General features: G+C 41.2%; 1 protein-coding gene across 3 annotated transcripts in view; it reads right to left on the bottom strand.

The window, feature by feature from the left end:
* LRCH1 (leucine rich repeats and calponin homology domain containing 1) overlaps positions 1-17,804 on the bottom strand; it is a 184,930-nt gene that overhangs the window by 105,316 nt on the left and 61,810 nt on the right. The gene's annotated exons all lie outside the window — the stretch shown is intronic.

The following is a 17,804-nucleotide window of genomic DNA, read 5'->3' as shown; positions in this document are numbered from 1 at the left end:
AGTCAGAAAACTCATTACTCAAGTTTTCCAAATACCTGAATTAAGCATCAAGTGAGGGCAATGGTCATAATTTTGAAGTAGAAATCATGTGGAATTCAAAATGTATACCATATGGTATTCTTCACAGCAGCAATTGACTAATCCCAAATAAGGCAAAAATTTAAACGTGACCCTACAAGTTCTGTGCCAGTTTCAACATACTGCTCAAGAAATGAAAAAAGGAACCACAACCACAAATTTTAACAAAGAAAACCTCAAAGATGTTACTAGTGATGCTTTAGAGCAGATGTGATCCAAGAAATTCAAAGCCACTATAGTATATTTGGATTCAGTATATATTTCCCATAAGAAAGCACATTTTATGCACCTATTTGAAAATCAAGAGCAATCGTATATAATGTAAACAGCCTTTTTACCATTAATGACATTTTATGTGCATAAAAATGTTGACAGTACCCTAAATTATCATTTCTTTTATATAGTCTCATAAAACAGCTATCATTTCAGAGGACTGAACATTCAAGTTTGTTATCTTTCAGAATGAAGTAAAAATTTGAAAGGCAGGGGTTGTGGTACAGAGGGTAAAACTACCTGCTGTAACACAAGCATCCTATACAGAAACCAGTTCAAATTCTGGCTGCTCCACTTCAGAGTCAGCTCCTTGCTAATGTGCCTGGAAAAAGCAAAGGAAAATGGCCCAAGTGTTGCGGCCCCTGCCACCAACATGAGAGACCTGGAAGAAGCTACTAGTTTCTGGTTGGCTACTGTAGCCTTCTGGAGAGTAAACTGGCCATGTTGTAAGATCTTTCTCTGGCTTCCCACCATCCCCTTACTCCTCAACTCTTTTAAATAAACAAGTAAAATCTTTCAAAACAAATAAGTAAATTCATAGATAAATGAGGTTTGTAATTTTTTTTAATTGGAAAGAAGATCATGATTATGGAGAAAAAGAGACAGAAAGATCTTCCATCCATTGATTCACTCCCCAAGTGGCTGCAATGGCCAGAGCTAAGCTGATCCAAAGTGAGGAGCCAGGAGCTTCTTCTGGGTCTCCCACATGGGTACAGGGTTTCAAGGCTTTGGGCCATCCTCCATGGCTTTCCTAGGCCACAAGCAGGAAGCAGTATGAGAAGTAGAGCAGCCAATATACAAGCTGGCACCCATTTGGGATCCCAGCACTTTCAAGATGATTATTCAGACATCTTGGCTATCACATCAGGCTCAATAAATGAAATGCCAAATGAAGTCTGTAGTTTAAAGAAAGGCAAATGGACAATAAGTAATGTTTTCTGTTTTGTGAAAGTGTAATCTCAACAGAGTCACTCAACAACTTTTTGCTGTGCGCTGACTACGTGCCTGAAACAGCTCTGAGCAGCAGGCAAACACAGCCAACACTGGCCAAAATCATGCCCTCTGGAACATACAAACTAGAGGGGGTGTCAGAGACAAAGCTCACAGGCAAAACTGACAGTACATTAGATGGTGTTAGGTGCTAAAGAGAAAAGGCAGCTAGGAGTTATAGGAAAGAGACTTAGGAAAGCAAAACTATAGGCAGTATCAAAGGAAGCAAGAGGAAGTTCCCTGCCCCAAAAGAAAACAGCAAGCAGGTAAGTCCTCAGGTGGGCATCAGGTGCACATACACAGGTGCCAAGGAACCAGAGGGAACCAGAGTGAGAACGCAGAAAATAACATCAGGGAGGTCACTAGGTACCAATCTTGTAAGGCTTTTGCTACTGTAAAACTAAACCTGACAACTACAAGGTTTTGTATTCGGAACAGACTATCTGAATTTGTATTCAGAATAGACTGTGAAGAATCAACAGAAAGGGCAGGAAGACCAGACAGGGGCCACCGTGGTTACTTGGACTACAAAAGGTAGCTTCTAGAAGACCCAAGGGGTGTAGCGGAAGTGGTGAGAAGTGGCCAGACCCTAGGCTGCAGCCTTTGAAAGTAGACCTAACCAAATTTGGGTATGGTTTTGAGAGAAAAGAAGTAGCTAGCAACAACTGCTGATTTTCGCTCAGGCCGTAGAAGAATTGAAATGTTATGCTCAGCTAGGGAAGCCCATGGACAGATATGAGACAGCAGATCCAGAATCACATCAGAGCTGTTCATGTCAAGTGGTTAGATATGCAGGTAAGGAAATAAAGAAGAAACACAAGGATAGGAGCTCAGGGAACAAACGCTGGGAGTTGTCAGCATGTAAATGGATGAAGGAAGAATTTGAAAGGAGGAAGGAGTGGGTCCACTGTGTCCAGTACTGTGGCTGAGTCAATGATGGCTTAAAGGGGAAACCCAGTGACAGAGAAGAGAAATGGAACAGCTGATACAGTAATGCTCATAAGGAGTTGGGAGGCAATGGGACAAAGGAGCCCAGGGGAGGGATGGCCCTGCCCAAAACAACAAGCCCTCTATGGCAAGAGAGGGAAGCCGAGATCAATGCCAATAACTGAGTAGAGGTCTTGGTGACCTACAGGTGAGGACCTTTCATGCTTAACTAGCTGACACTGAGGGATGGGAAAGACCACATGCTTTCAGGAGAAGAAAAAGTCTGAAGCAGTCAGGGCAGGAAGGTGAGCGCAGCAGAGAAACACAGAGTCAGTGCCGGGAGGTGCTGAGGGCCCACTTCAGGCAGGCACTGAGAGAGTGACACCTGTATGGCCATTGTCATACAGATGAAGAGTGGCCTTGTGGATTGTCACCTTTGGGGAAACAAAGGAAAAATGAGGAAGGAAAATGAGCAAGAACCATGAGGTCAATGCCTTCTTTGACATCATGACTTGTTAAAATGTGCAAACTTGGTTTCATGGTGTAAAGACCACGGCAAAGCCTGCATTTCATACCTCCTGAACCCAGATCCTGTGCGTCTTCCACTGCAGCACTCTGCTCCACAGTTCACTACAAAACAATACTGCAGGTGTCAGACATCATGGTGTCTAATACCATGACCAATTAGTTGCCTACCTGGTCACTCGTTTTATAGGAAATGAACATCTCCCCTCAGCCTTTTGGTTAAGATCAAGTGTAGAAATAAGTATACTTTCTGTTACAGTCACTCTGAATTTCCAAACAGCCAGTCTTACAGGCTAAACTACTAAGGCAACTGAAGAGTTAGACTTCTTCCAGAATTACTTCCTTAGGTCTTTTATTTTTTTCTGTAGGCCAAGAATATGAAACAAAGAGTGAGTTGTCTACAAAGTGCCTGTTTTTCCAATTTCTAAAGTTCACATTTAGCTAGAGCAGCTGATAAGAAAGACATTTTTGTGATGGAGACTGGACATAGTATATTCCATTGTGGGAACATGAATTTTAAAGGCAGAAATCATTTATTTTTTCAGATGATTTCTACATCCTTCTCTACAGATCTAGTTAGAAGCTTCTTACTAAACTAAAAAGAAATGACAGCTAATAAGAAAATAAGAACCATTCCACAATATTAAAAATTATGATAGAAATAGTACTGAAATAATTTAAAGTAATATACTTAAGTGGTAAAATATTCTCTGGAAGTTATAAATAAACATAATGTTATTTCCTGAGACTTCTCTGTTTTCTTAGAATTTTGATCATATAACTCAACAAGAAATCATAAAAACACATTATTATTGCTAACATTCTTTAAATGAGATTTTCTCAAGAGCAACAAGAGGAAGTAGCTCCAAAATCTACCCTTTTCAAGCCTCTTATGTTATATTTTAAACTTAGACTTTGTTTTGTTAAAGCTTTATTATCTGTTTCTCTGCAAAAATAATATAACTTTATGCTAAAAGTAATGTTGAAATCTGGAATTTTACAAAATGGAATGAAATTATCTGACGTGGAATCTAAGAGAGTGGAGATCTTTGAGTACTTCGTTAAATATGTCTTTGGGGCAGTGGTTTTTTCCTGTGCTCATTGAACCTGTACAGTCTTCAGTATTACACACGTAGGAATCTTATTATTCAAGTGAGTCTTCATATTTGTGAGATAATAAAGATCAGCAAAACTTTCAAAGAAAACATTCTGAGATCCAATCTGTGAGATAATCAGTTTTTCTCCCTTGAGCATCAAACTGCTTGTTTGACCCATGCTAAAGTAGACAAAGAAATTATGCAAAATTATATAATGTGTACTACGAGAATTTTCCAGGTCTTCACTGAGACCCAACAGGCAACATCGGCCCCATGCATGTACAGGCAGATTTTTGGCATCAGACTCATCAAGGTTTCTAAATTAGTTAGTGTAGTCCTGCCAGTACTACAAAACTTCAGGGACACTAACCAACAGTGAGCATTTACTGTGTCCTGTGCACACCAAATATTTCCCATGAATAAAATCACAATCCCATAAAAAATTTAACGAAGGTACTTCTCCCACTTGCAGAAGAGGAAATGGAGACATAGCAAGCTAAATAATTTAACCTTTAACACACAGCTGAAAGGGAGAAATACTGTGCATATACTTAATGCTACTGAATTGTACACCTATAAAAAAGTTAAGACAGTCAATTTTATGGAGTCAGCACTGTGGCACAGCAAGTTAAGTAGCCACTTGTGAGGTCCAAATCCCATTTCAACGTGAGTTTGTCTCAGCTACTCTGCTTCTAATTCAGCTTCTTGTTCGTGAGACTGGAAAGGCCAGTTAAAGATGGCTCAAGCACCTGGGCCCCTGCCACTTACACTGGGGACTGGGATGAGGTCTGCTACAACCTGGTCCAAACTTGGCTTTTGTGGCAATCTAGGGAATGAACCAGCAGATGGAAGAGTCCCTCTTTTTATGTTTCTCCTTCTCTGTTACTCTGTCTTTCAAAGTTTTTTAATGATAACTTTTGTTACGCATATTTAACCATAAGAATAATTTTAAGGGCCCATGGCAATGGCCTAGTGGTTAAGCTCCTCACCTTGCACGCCCGGGATCCCATATGGACACCAGTTCTAAACCTGGCAGCCCCGCTTCCCATCCAGCTCCCTACTTGTGGCCTGGGAAAGCAGTCGAGGATGGCCCAAAGCTTTGGGACCCTGCACCCTTGTGGAAGACCCAGAAGAAGCTTCTGGCTCCTGGCTTCAGATTGGCTCAGCTCCAGCTGTTGCAGCCACCTGGGGAGAGAATCATTGGACGGAAGATCTTCCTCTTTGTCTCTCCTCCTCTCTGTACATCTGACTTTCAAATAAAAATAAATGAATCTTTTTTTTAAAAAAAAAAGAATAGGGCCCAGCGCAGTGGCGCAAGTGGTTAAGGTCCTCGCCTTGCATGCCCAGGATCCCATATGGGCGCCGGTTCTATCCCAGCAGCCCTGCTTCCCTTCCAGCTCCCTGCCTGTGGCCCAGGAAAGCAGTTGAGGACGGCCCAAAGCTTTGGGACTCTGCACCTGCATGGGAGACCCGGAAGAGGCTCCTGGCTTTGGATTGGCATAGCATCAGCTGTTGCGCCCACTTGAGGAGTGAATCATTGGGCACAAGATCTTCCTCTCTGTCTCTCCTCTCTGTCTCTCCTCTCTGTATATCCGCCTTTCCAATAAAAAAAAAAGAATAATTTTCAAAAGAATACATAAGAGAGGGTGCATTTGGCACAACGGCGGAGACCTCATTTGGGAACCCCCAAAATGCCTGGGTTCAAGTGTCAGTTCTTCTTCTGCCATAGATTCCTACTAATGCACACTGTGGAAAGCAAATGACAGCTCAAGCAGTTGGGTCCTTGTCAATTATGGAAGATATGGTTTCTGGCTGGCTTCTGGCTTCAGCCTGGCTCAGCCCCAGCCATTGCAGGCATTTGGGGAGTGAGCTATCAGATTAAAAAGCCCTCTCTTCCTCTTTCAAAGAAAATGAGTTGAAAAAAAAAATCAAGATGAAATCACTCACTATTTAAAATAAAGAACTAGATCCAAATCTAACTCTAAAACAAACCTTTGGTCCACTGAAACTTTAACAGTAAAATTAACTAATTAATTTAATTAACAGGGGAAAATGTAGAAAAGCCTTGATTCAGATCCAAGTTATATAGCTTCTGTGTCATATTACACACTCATGGTCTTCCACAAATTGCTATTTTAAGGGTAAAAACAATCCAAACTCTTATTTTTATAGATCCACCTCATTATCATCATCACATTAAGCTCATAATAACTCGGTAGTGCCTCAAGGCTTGCCTGAAAAACCTGCAATGCATTAAGCATGTGTGGCTGCTGAGTCTGTGAGGGACGAGCCCCGAGACGGGGCTGGACACCTCCTAGAGTGCCCAGCAACACAGCCAGTTCATTCCCTGCAAAGGAACAAGTACTCTGGATCCAAGAAGCCTTCCTCACAAGGTGTGCCAAGAGCCCTTGAGTTCCTACTTTCAGAGCCTGCAGTGTAGGGAGAAATGTTTGCTATGGAAAGGACGCAGAAAATAATCACATTCATGTTTGTAGAAACCACACACATACAGCAGAGGACAAACAAAATTACAGTTGTCCAAAATACCTCAGAGTTGAAAGCTTGCGAAAAGCCTCAAATCTTTGTTGCAGATCTAAAATAGGGATCAGAGGGTGGATGGAGGGGCAGATCTCAGTCTTCAGGTCTCCCGGTAGCATTAGAAAAAAAAAACCAGATTGCCAGATCTGGGGAGTACCTCTCTCCCGGGTGGCAGAATCAGAAGGGATTGGCTCCCCAAGACTGTGTTCACTCTGTGAGGCGTTCATAAACGCCCTGCACACATGACCTATGTGACCAGGCACTTTGTTTATTTTACCATCTCTCATGTACTTTATTAGCACATTCTCACCATTGTTCTGTGTATCAGTTTAACTACATTTTACAAAGGAAGGAAAGTCAAAATGCTCCTCTCCGCAGGCATTTTAAACTTCACAGCTGAGTCTAATTTCCATCTAACAATGTGGTCCCCTCCCCAAGCTGATTTCTTAACACACAAAAGCCCCGCAAGGCACAAAAAGACAAAACAGAACTGGCAGCTTGCTTGAGCTCTTCTCAAGTTGGGAGAGTACAGAGATGAAGTAAAGGCACCTTGGATTCCCACACAACGGATTTGCTAAAATGAGACACCATCTTTAGATTCAGATGTCCCTGACCCACCAGGCCCTTGCTAATTTGAAGCAATCAATAGCATTCTTGGAACAGTTTGATGAGGAAACAGTAATTATAAATAGTGACACCTTCAAGAACTGGGAGCTACAGGCACAAACAGAATGCCCTTTTCTATAACTTACACTCAACTCTTACTAGAAGGAAGAGAACAATATTCCACCCCAGCCATCTGCTGCTGATCACGCCCTGGGGAGCTAAATCCCAGATAAGCTAAGGGACTTTTCATATGGCCATTATCACTAATTTTCAATGAGCATGCGTTTAATACTCCGTAACAATATGGGAAAAAATGTTTATCAGTTACCCTGTGGTTCCATGAGTGAGGTCCATTGACTTTATTATCACCCTCACAAGCATTAAGCAATACCTTTGTATTTTTTCTTTAACCCTAATTCTCCCTAAATCCTACTTTTCTTTCCTTTGATCTCTGTTTATCCCAGTACTACCCATTCTTTATAAAGACATTCTCAGAACAAGCTCCCTGCAAATGCACTTGAGAAAGCAGGGGAAGGAGAACCAGGTGCTTGGGCTCTTGCCACACACAGCAAATCCAGATGAAGTCTGGAGCTGATGGCTCTGGCCTGGCCCATACTGAGCCATTACACCCATCTGTGGAGTGAACCAACCAATCAAAGACCTCTCTATGTGTGTATCCGCATGCTTGTTGCATTCTACCTTTCAAGTATATAAATAAGTAATTCTCAAAAAGACTACTCTTCTATGCCATGATAGATTTCTACCTTTTCTACCAGATGAATGCTGTTGTTTATCCAGTCCTTATCCTATTCTGCCAAGTCACTCAAAGAACCACAGGAAGTGACATGGGACTCAAGTTCCAACGTGCACTGCTGATTGTCAATTTCTGCTCCCGTTTCTCAAACTTTCCTGCCTGTTTCCATAGACTTATAAATGCACAGATCATTCCCCCATCTACTCAGCAGCCACGACACAGAGACTCCTGGGAGTCCCCACAGGATGGGTCAGAAGCATCCTGGGAAAGCTCCACAAGAATAGAATTAAAGACTGAGTTTCCAGGGGCTGCAGTCAGAGGCCCAGTGCCAGCACCAGCCAGCTGCTCTCCATCACAAGCCGTTCACAAACCATGCAGCTAGAGCCATTCATTGTACTTATTCTTGTTTCTGATCGGCACAGAAATGCAAGTGAACCTCAACAGAACAAGTATGGCAGAGTTGAACATGTAAATGATAAGTAAGACTAAGAAATAAAGGACAAATGGGCTTGCAAACCATGAGAAGACAATCAGTTTTCATCTGCACTCTTTTACTTATTTAGCAAAAATGTCTTTTTCCTCCCTAAAGGATTTTATTCTGATTTCACCAGTTTGCTTTTCTGCTCACTGACTTTGCCCCAGGTTCCAAACCCTGGGAAGCTCTGCAACTTTGCCGTTGGCCTTTTTCATGTTTTCCACAGCTTACCAGAGGGAATGTTCCTCAGAAATGTACACTTACATGTCTTTATTTACTTTATGGAGTTCAGGGTGATTTAACAGGTCATTGACAAAATCAGAAGGAAGAACACATTCAAAATAATTCCTAAACCTTTCTATGTGCATTACCACTGGGTACATCCAGTGAGCTTCAATGGCTATAGTAGGGCTACATGCTGTCTGTCCTACTCCAGGATTTGTTCCCACAATGTGAATTGGAACGATAATAGGAACCTGACTGATGCATAAGGTAGGAATCATGCTGGTCCATCAGCAACTCAACCTTACATAGTATCATCCCCAAATAACATCTGCTGGACACAACATCCCCAGTAAAGCTGAATAGAGCACTCCACATGCCCCGTGTCCACTTCAACTGCTCCCCTCATGGCTAAGCCTGTCGGGCTGTGTTTGAGATATACCCTCTGTGCGATTCTCACAGGTCTTGTGCATTTCCCTTGTGTTTCCCAGGCCTAATCTATCTTAACTCTTCCTATATACTTCCTTCAAGCAGGCCCACATGTTTTAGTAAAGTCAAAGTTATATTTACCACAGTGTCTGTAAACAGTAGGAATCTCATGTCTTCTGAACTTCCCCATTGCATTTACTGTGATTTTTTTTTTTTTTGCAGGGTGTGGGGAGGGTTCTTTCTCTGGTTGTAAAACAGTTTAGGTTTTGAGTGGTTAGCCCCCCAACCCTGTGTTTCCCATGGCCCTATGAGAATGATTCATTGAACAAGAGGTTTTCTAGTGCTGTAGAGTATTGCCTGTAATAGCAATACAGATCAGAAACACAGAAAATGAAAAAACAATGTGGATGACTCAAGGATCTCACAAGTCCCAGCGCTATGAATGGAAAGGAAAATCTGGAAAGAGAGGATTAAATTTATCCTTTAAAATATGCTGCTGTGATGGGGCCTGGCGGCGTGGCCTAGCAGCTAAAGTCCTCGCCTTGAATGCGCCGGGATCCCATATGGGCGCCAGTTCTAATCCCGGCAGCTCCACTTCCCATCCAGCTCCCTGCTTGTGGCCTGGGAAAGCAGTCAAGGATGGCCCAAAGCTTTGAGACCCTGCACCGTGTAGGAGACCTGGAAGAAGTTCCTGCATCCTGGCTTCGGATCAGCACAGCATTGGCCATTGTGCTCACTTGGGGAGTGAATCATCGGACGGAAGATCTTCCTCTCTGTCTCTCCTCCTCTCTGTATATTTGACTTTCCAATAAATAAGCAAATCTTAAAAAAAAATATGTTGCTGTGATTAATCAACAACCAAAAACCAGAGCAAGCATGGGACAAGACTAGCAGGTTCTGGTAGGCACCTTCTTAGTCTCTGGGGCAGGTGTGTTTGTGTGCAGGTGCAAGTACTTACTTTATGTTACCACCTGGGAAAAGTGGGGCAGAGGAAAACAGGGAAAAACAGGTAGCGACATAATGAAAGAACACTAAACCAAGTACCTCACTCTTCCTTTGACGAGCTATACACAGGAATTTACATAATTCTTTTAATGTGTGGGGACCTAATTTTCCTTTTGTCAACTAAAAATTAATTATACCTAAAAACTCTACAGTACAATTCAAAGCCAAAGGCTAGGGCCATGACCAGGCTTTGTACAACCCTAGTTCCCAGAGAGACAAATGAGTCTGCTTCGATCACCTTTCCACTCACAAACACTAGCACCCACAGCCACACACATGTCTAAACCCCAAAACAATACTACCAAGTTCTCTGCAAACACACATTCTCTCAAACTGGCCAACTGGGTTGAATTCACTCTTTCCAATGGCTCTCTGAGATGACTGTTTTCTTCTTTTTCCAAGTATTTCCTAGTAAATGACAGAACCAAAATGCAAATTAGACCAACAGCGTTGGCATCCAAAGCCCTTTTAATTTTATCTAAAGCTATAAAAGGCATTGAAAATGCTCAACTATTCCTCTAACATCAGAAGAAATTAGAGTAAAATATTATCTGGCATTTACCTCATTAACAATAGAAGAGGAAGGCAGAACTTTAAGATCATCTTCATTTTTTGTTGTTTCAATCTTAAATTTTGTGTAAATTTACCGATACTGAACAATTAGTGAAAAACAATGAAAAAGCTAAGGTTGGCTATGTACTTGATATACTCATAATATAGGCCCTTCTTCTTCTCTGGTTCTTAATTTAAAAGTAGAAGGGCAACACAGTGTCATCAGATTTTTACCTCTATCCATTCCATTCCTGTCACTAACAGTGATAAAACCACACAGACTGTGCTTCAAAAAGAGCTACTCATCTTTTTACATGAAAAGGTCTAGAAGTGTTCTAATAACATCTCAGTCTAATATTACACGTTTTACACATTATATATCATTATCAAGAGTTCCAGATTTCAAATTTAATTGAAAAGAAGCTAATCAATACCCAAAGGAAGTAGTTCTGCTTCTGTAACTCCTTCAATTACAAAGAACATTACTGACTATAGAGAACACATTGACCTCAAACAGAGAGCAATGGAAACTTATTAAAATATCACTTTACATGCTCATAGCCTAGTTTTCAGTTGTAATTTAATTCAATGTAAGACAAATTCATAAAATGTTATATCTGTGCCAAGTGTTACCCAACAACTATATTTAAAATATAGAGCTCAATCTTGCCCATCTTTAAGGAGATACAACATAGGATGAACTCAGCAGCAAAATACCAAGACCCCATCACATTGCAGAAATGAGCTATTCCTCCTTATATCTATAGGAGTGCGAACCCATATACCCATCTATTATTTATTACTTTCTGTGTTGAGCTGGGCTACAGGGGTCATCAAATGAAAAGTCATTGTCCAATCCAGGAAGCAAACAGGCCTGAAAACTAAGAATCAACTACAACATTCTGGCTTAAAACTTCACAATGTCTCATGGTGTTATTCACAATCACCAAAAAGTAGAAACAATCCAAAGGTCCACCAACACATGTGATATCCATACAAGCAAGCTACATAAAGTGGAAGGAAATTCTGACACATGTTATGATGTAAATGAATCTAGATGGCACTATAGCAAAGGAGGAAAGGTCATTTACAAAAAGTCAAACATAGGATTTCATGGTTAAAAGGTTCCTCATTGAGAACAAACAGTAGTCTCCTCTTATCCCAGCTTCCTTATTTTCATGGTTTCAGCTACCAAAGGCTTGCAATAACCTGACAATATTAAACAGTAAGTTTCAAAATTAAAGTTTTCAATTGTATCCTGCTCTCCGTGGCATGATTAAGCCTCATATCATCTTAAGACAATGAGACAGTGGTTTAAGCCACTGCCTATGACACCAGCATCCCACATGAAAACTTACTCAAGTCCCAGCTGCTCAACTTGTGAGGCAGCTCCGTATTAAGAAGCCTGGGAAAGCAACACAGGACAGATCAAATATGTGGGTCTCTACCATGCATATGGGAGATTCCGATGATCTCTTGGCCTTGGCTTGGCTCCAACCCTGGATATTGTGGCCTTTGGAGAGTAAACTTGTGTCAGAAGCCCTGTCTCTAACTCCGCTTTTCAAATCTAAAAACAAAAGTCTCATTCCATCCCCTCTTAGATGTGAAGTACTCCTTTGTCCAGTATATCAACACTGTACATACTACCTGCCTGACAGTTACTTAGTAGACTACTTAGTAGTCATTTATATTGCCTGTGTTGAAGCAATCTTCATTATAATGACTTAATAAAAGCTCCAAGGAACAAAAGTAGCGATGCTGGCAATCTGACTGTGCCAAAGCAAAGCTGTTGATTGCCTCCTTTAAGCAAAAAAAAAAAAAAAAAAAAGTGAATGTTCTCAACTTACTGTAAAAAAAAAAAAAGATTTCAATATCTTGCTGGCCTAATTTATAATGAAATTCTCATACAGAGAAAAAAAAACCCATCTATGGTACTAGCCATGATGTCAGGCATCTACTAGTGTAGTCTTGGATCATATCTCCTTTCATTTCCACCCAAAGGGAGAACAGATCCAAAAGCACAGTGACAAATGTAAGAATGGAGTATGGCTAGGACCTTGGCTTAGACAGACAGTGGGGGAAGGTAAGGCCACATAGACTACCCAGGGCCCCAAGGAAAAGTACCCAGAGACTGTAAACGCCTCAACATTTTAAATAATAAAACAGTAGGAGGAAGATGACTGATCATAATGAATCTGCCTTACACAAAAACCCACACTACAACTACATAATAAGAGTCAGACAGCATCTCGATAAAGGGGTTAACAGAGCTGGAGTTGTTCAATGCAGTTCACACTAACGTGCTTTTCCTTTCCTTTTTCTTCATGTAGACAAAAACAAGCTGTGTCACTAGCTATGAACACCTGAATTCTGACCCTGCAAACTTCATCTGCTCAACCTTCCACCCGTCCCAGGGCATTCTCATCACGGAGAACCCCATCCAACACTGACTTTTCACAAAACCTTTCACCTCTGTGGGTCTCCCAGAATCCTCAGCAAAATCAAACCACCAGTGGGACAAGAACTCATGTTCACTCACCATGGAAAAATCAAAGTCATCCCGTGCAAATGATGAGTTATCTGCCACAACAGACTGTCTTCAAGAGCAGGGATGCCTTAGGAAATGGGAAAGACTGAGGAATGGCCAGAGCACTGTCATTCTGAAACTGAATTAATTCCTGGCCAGTTCCCAAAGTACTTTACTTAAAAAGGCATGGAACACCTCCACTCTACAACTCCACAACAGACAAATCAAGCACCAGAGAACAAAAGGAACAAAGGGGGCTCTTAGATTGCAGGGTTCTATTTTGTCCACAAACCTTATTACTGCAATTTGGTCTTACAGAAAACTTAATCTCAAGTTAAAACAGAAACAGTGTGGTTTAAAAATATATATATATTTTTGGATCAAGAAAATGAGACAGGGCAGCAGTCGTGGAAAGAATGATTAAATTGGCACCAAACACAAACAGAAGATAGCAGGCTTGAACATACTCCTGGCGGAAAAGGGTGATTTTGAGCAACAACAGAAAGTGACCTATCCGCCCTGACCCAGGATGAGAAGATGTTTATAAAGAAAACTAGAGATTGGAACTTTGCCTTACTGACACTGAAAAGCTAACATTTTAAAGACTTTTTATGAGACTTCTAACTAATCATCTCTGGCTGTCCTCGGCAGGCACAATATTCTCCTTCCCCCACTATCCTTTCATTAAATATTCGCTTTCTCTCCACTACCTTTTGGCCAAAGCTCAGTCTGTTCATTCTAACAGCCACAAGCATTATCTTTTGCCAAGACTATGCATCACTCTTATCATTAATAAGAAATCACTCCCAAGATGGCACAGGATTATGTTTAAACACACCAGATGATTGGCCTCCAAGTTCGTATGGGAGCTGCCGCCTTCTACCAGCTGCTCTCAGTGGAAGTATAATGTAAAACTCCATCTGAAACCACTTGCCCAATTACAGTGCATGCAAATGACAGACCGGCATCTTTTAACTACAATAAAAGCTTCCAGCCCTGCTCTCTCTGGGACACGTGCCAGTGGGATCAGCACCACAGGTCTCCCTTCAAACGCTGTCTTCCCAAAAGGCCTCGGTTCACTGAGCATGATGACACCAACAACAGAGCTGCTTTCCTCAAATGACTGAGGGCAAACTTTTTGAGAGACACCGAAGCAAATGTAATAAGTTCTCAATAAGAAACGAGAGCTTTCTCAATGTTGCTGGGTAATTCTGCAGCAAGTCAAGTCGTTCAAATAAGAAAGTCATTTTTTTAATCTTAATTCTTGGCATAAATTAGTCTCAATAAGCAGACTAGTGCCAGAATACATGTGTTGTTTCCAGACCCTCTTATCTCACGGGTACTTTGTTTCTTTGACAATTCACCTTGGGTTTAAAAGCAACGTGGAAAAGGTCCTAATCTAATACCAATAGTCTTGGACCAAACTTCCATGACAGCATGAAGACAGTGAAGAAGCCTTTCAGACACTGGCAACGCAATTCACTTACAAGAGTTCTACAAGTCCCAGCCTGCTGCTAGCCATGGCCCTCAGATTTGCATGGATTTTTAAATGAGCTTTCTCTGCTCAATACTCTTGTGCATGCTTGTCAGTTAGGAAGATGCAAATCATATCCACCCAATCTGAACCGAATTAAAATATACTTATTAGCCAAACTGTACATGGCAAATTATAGCTTATTTCCTTTGTAGGGTTTCAGTGTCACTGACTACGTTAATGGTATACTTTATTAACCACTCAGGTGGTTGGTCAACTGCAATTTGGTCCACACAGAATAGACAGGATTCTAATTTCTTGAGAGTGGAGGGGGTGGTAACCTCAGAAACAAATATGCTTATTTATGTTTCTCAAAGTTTTCTATTATAAAGTTTCATCACAGTGTTTCTTTAAATAGCAACTTCTGTTAGCACATCCCATTTCATTCAATTTACTCAAAGTTGACTTACACACAACCTCACATTAACATTTCTATTACGTAAGAAAGAATAATGTACTACTTGTTTTATGTTTAGAGTCCGATGTCTGGATCACAGACATAATAAGCCTGTGCCTTATCCGTCTTTTAAATCCCTCTCATCTAACATCTTAGGGCATAGAAAGGGAATTAATAAATGTCTGCAGGAATAAGGGATGAAAGCCAACTGCTAATGCAACACCCTCACAAACTTGATGAGTTCTCTATTTTACTGTCCTATCACAGCATACAAAAGCGTCAATTGTGTTAAAAAAAAAAAAACCTCATCCTTACTGATTTCCAGTCAGTTACAAACTAGATCTATATTCTGGTAAGTCACTAGGCTTTATGTAATTCTATGATACCAGGGGCATTATAATATCAAATATATTCAATTGAAAACACAGTAAAAGCCTGACATCAGATTTACTTATTCTAAGAAATTTAATTACAGGAATAGAGAACAAGCAACACAGGGCCTGCCCCTACCCTGCGGCTCACTTACACTAGGCTAGTATGCTACAAACTAATATCTGATCCCAACCTCCCCTTTCCTGATGACACTAAAATATACTTGCTAGGATGTAGATGGAAACCTGCCACCACCCGCCCCCTGCCCCCAATTCAATGACCATTGATCATTTCCTGCTTCCCCAGACCAAAGTCTGAACTTGATTGTGTACTCAGAACTGAGTTCTGGCTAGTCACAGCAAATGTGCACAGCATTCCTGCTGGGTGCTAGACTCTAGGGCAGAGGCACGGCATAGGCTCTCTTACAACACACCTCCCATGGACCGGGAAATGTCATTTTGTAGACAGAAATGCCTGTTTCACAACATCTATGGGATACCTGAAGAGCCCAGGTCAGAGCAAAAGAAGGGAGGTAGGGTGAAAAAATCTGCGAAATATCAAACAATGTGCTCACACACGCCCCCTGCTTTAGGACCCAAGAGTTTCCTGAGTGTTAAAGTGCAAAACATGAAAATGGCTCATGAGGGAAGAGGAGCAGGAGAGGGGACGAAGCCCCATCCTGATTCGCAGAGGCAAGGGTGCCTAACACAACACCCAACAGTCAGAACTCACAGAATCAGACTGTACCTCTTACATATACTCAGAAAGATAATAAGCCCCCTATTTCATCCCAGCATGTGACATAAAGTACTTCATTATCATTGGTTAATTATTTACTCAGCATCTCTATAAGACAGAAACAAACACAGATGTTTATTTAGCAGCGTCCAGGCTAAAATACAAATCAAATGCAAAGCACAGAAATGTCTAACTCCAAAGGCATACTATCCATTAGTTGTACAGTGACCAGATACCGCCTGGGAACTACAACTCCAGAACATATCATTGCTCAAAAAAACTATGGTAAATCAGACAGGATCCTGCACCACTGCATGGCTCCTGGTCCTAATGAATCACCTCAACACAGTCTGTTTGATATTTAGAACACACTGTCTTTCAACTCTATGCCAGTTTCCAGTGGAGAATGTCACTGGCTTTTGTTCTGTTCCATATTTTTCATTTTTTTCTCAGAAACAACTGGTCATGAATGCACATATCACACAACAGTGGACATAACATGTAATCATCCCTATAAAAACAGGAGAAAATAATAAGCATTGGTATATATTGGTACACACAAGGAAATGTGAGAAGCTGATAACACAGGTTGCCTGGATAGACATGGATCAGACAGTTGGAAACAGACCTGGGAAGAAATTTCCTTCCACTTGGTCCTTTTTCATATCTATCCAACTTGGAAAAAGTAAATGTATTACTGAGCCAAAGAATATCACCAATCAAACACAGACACTGGAGTTATACTCTCTCCCTTCCTAATTTAAATCAAAAGACTGAACCAAAAGGCAATAACATGCGCTCTTTCCCGTAACCATGCATTTAATACAACATTAAAACATAAATACAATGCAAATCACAAATCTGCACTTTGGAAGCTTCATCACTAGCAATAACACAAAGACCGAATATGTAGGTGGAAAATTGGGGAAGTGCTTCAACATAACAATCTACTGGAGCTAAAATTCTCAACACATGAAATCTATGAGGCTCGCAGTTTACACTCTTCCAAAGAATAAAGAGTAATAAGACTCATGCAAACCCAACAGCTGCCTCACCCAAATGTTCACTTCCCTTTCTTCCAACTTCACTTGCCAAACTCTTGATGCATTTCTTTCTAAGAATAAAATTGCCCAGAGGATGATTTCTGCCCCTAGGTCTCCTCTCCCCCACCTCTCTTTGCCTCTGTACTAACCTGGGCCTGCATTCTGAGACCGTGTTGCTAAATAATTCATTTCTCAATGGTGTTCCTGAAAATACCCAACTTCTTAAGCTCAAGGAACTGAGAAGGAAAATTCTTAAATAGAAACCTTACAGAACTTAGTCAAGAGACCTCAAGAATTCAGCAGGATTTTTCTAAAAAATATTTTTAAATTCTGAAGTACCACCCTTTGCAAAGTCAAGATTTCACTTAAGGGCTAGTTCCCTCAAGGGAGATCTCCTTCCCTTTCACAAGAAACCCCACACTGGAAAATATACCAGAAGGACAAGAGTTGGGGCATGAAGTTCTTAGAGCCGCCACCAGGATTCAACTCTGAACCTCCTCATGCACAAACCTAACAGAAAATCTGACTGGGTGGGGAATGTAACAAAGAAAACCATAGTCCTACACACTCCTCAAAACACCCCAAGTGTTTCAGTGGTGGTGGTGATTGTCTTACATCAAGTGTAGGCCAAACAGATAGGCCCACTGAAGATCTTCTCCAGGGGGACACACTGCAGTGTAATTTCCAGTGTCCTCAACATTATCTCCATGATAAACGCCCAA

Source organism: Ochotona curzoniae, unplaced genomic scaffold (assembly GCF_017591425.1).
Source record: "Ochotona curzoniae isolate NIBS_2020 unplaced genomic scaffold, NIBS_Ocur_1.0 contig_64, whole genome shotgun sequence".
In the NCBI taxonomy this organism is placed as follows: Eukaryota; Metazoa; Chordata; class Mammalia; order Lagomorpha; family Ochotonidae; genus Ochotona; species Ochotona curzoniae.
This window is presented reverse-complemented; position numbering and strand designations above follow the sequence as displayed.